The sequence below is a fragment of the Olea europaea genome, chromosome 6 (assembly GCF_002742605.1).
Source record: "Olea europaea var. sylvestris chromosome 6, O_europaea_v1, whole genome shotgun sequence".
Classification (NCBI taxonomy): Eukaryota; Viridiplantae; Streptophyta; class Magnoliopsida; order Lamiales; family Oleaceae; genus Olea; species Olea europaea.
The window spans coordinates 1,319,776-1,322,102 of record NC_036242.1 but is presented as its reverse complement, the minus strand read 5'-3'; positions in this window follow the sequence as shown (position 1 = coordinate 1,322,102).

Genomic DNA, 2,327 nt, shown 5'->3' with positions numbered 1-2,327 from the left:
CCCGCGGGCCCCCCGTGTTTTTTAGACCATGTTTTCAATTTTTCAATTTTGTAACACTATTAGTTTTAATGGACAAAAACCGTCTTTTACTCTTAAAATGTCGGAGTTTTTCGGAAAAAAGTTATACTTTATTCTTAGTTAAATCAAAAATGGATGTAGAAAGAAATGAAAAAGGAAAATAAAGGTCTCGAAATGTTTTTAAAATAGTTTGGTACCTTAGATGGTAAATTAATAAACAAGATTGAATAAAAATATATTTTATAAATTGGAAAAAATTGCACCATTGGTCGTAATCAATAATCATTAATGTCTACTCTACCCCACTACATATTTGTTACGTTCGATATGATTATTCTCTTCATCTATATCTTAAGACTAAGAAGCAATTGAATCAATTACAGTTGAACAACCAGTTTAGGTTTGATTTATATATGCATGGGAGAATCTAAATTTATGTTACTGATTCTTGATTACCTATTCAAGGTTAGTTAATAATTCAATTATTTATTAAAGAAAATTCCTTTTAAGCTCCACTTGGAGATGGATGATAGTTGGTTCTTTTTTTCCTTTTTATTATTTTTTTCAAAATATAGTTGAGTAGGTCGATTGATGATGATATACATTATTTCATCCTTTATTTATTATTTCATTTTCTAATATAGTGAAGCCAAATAATATATCAATGCAAATGAATAGTTAGCGATTCATTAATAACTACAAATGGCAAGAATCCATAGAGAAGAAAAACAATCAATTATTGAGTAAAGTATCCAATTCTAGTGGTGCTTGATAAGTGCGAATTGCACACTAACTTAATGCTTTTTTCTACACATTTGCTACTGTTCTCGAGTCAATTCTACGTCGAATCTGTGCTATTTTCCATCTTAGGAACAACTCAATAATCAACCACATTTTATAGAAAAAAAAATCTCAAAGTTGTAAGTGTTATGCCCTATATCCAATCGATTTAGGTTGTAAGCGCTTTTAATATGTTTAATGCATTTAATTTTGGCAAGATCTATTATTTATTTAAATTAATTGTGTGATAAATAATATTAAATAATAGAATCCGAAGATTCAAGTTTAAGTGATTTGTTAATCACAAGGATTTGTGATTGTGAGATACAAATTACGTATGATTGGATGTTCAATAAACCGTGGTCGTAAGTAATAACGAGATACGAATATCATTAATACAATTAGACCATCACGTGTGACATTTCTTACTTGTGAAGTAAGTGGCTGATCTCACGAGTTAAAGTGTGGCGACACTTAAATGAACACGTGGATGTTTGTTTATAGAATAATAGAATTAATATTTACATTTGCTTTTTGTTCTATTACGAAAGTTAACTTCTAAGAAGAATAATTCAAACTCTTATATGTTATTATATTCTTTTTAATCTAAAAACTTAATGGATCGGTTTGCAGAGTATTAATCTTGACATTTAATACTTTATTCATTTAAAATTTAGACAAATTGAATTGCTCTTCTGATTATTTTGAACTTGGATAACACCTTGACAAAAAAATAATCCCAACTTTTAAATCTTAATTGTTAAATTTCTTAAAAGAGACATAATTTATCCAAACATCGTATTCTAAGTATGTAACACGTGTACACTTAAACTACATTTCTATTTCTCTAAGAAAGGTATCCTTTGGGAAATATAATAAATTTACAAATCATGAATATGGATTAAGACAGAGAAATTAATTAAATAACAAAGAGAGAAGCATGTTATTAGCTACATTCTTAAAGGTCGACACAGGAATTGGAAAAGGTCGTCAATGCTCTAAACTCAGTGGCCGTTTGATTAAGTTAAAATTCATATTTTTAGTGTATTTTGATAAAATTGGTAAAAAATATGGTTTCAAAGTTGATAAAATTAAGTTATGTGTCCTATAAAATATATGGTTGAAAATGAATGTTAAAAAAATAAATTATAAAAAATTGGTGCCAAACAGGAGCTTAGTTGAAGATATACTTTTCTTTAGTAAAAATAAAGATACTCGTATCCTCGATGATTACTTCTAATAAGCGACAAAAATAATTAACAAAATATATTTGTTTAACTATTGAAAAAGATTCAATCGCTTGTAAAACTTAACCAAACCTCCGCTATTCATGTTAATAATAATATAAAGCGAAGACATTAAATTTGAGAAAGAACTATTAAATTAAAAATAAAATTTGTGGATGTTGTTTCAAGTTGATTCATGACCTAGCCATGGTCAATTTTAGTTTAAGCAAAGAAATTTGACAATTAATATTTAATAACTCTGTGCAAATTGTTTAGTTGGTTGGCTCACTTTGGTGGAGTTTG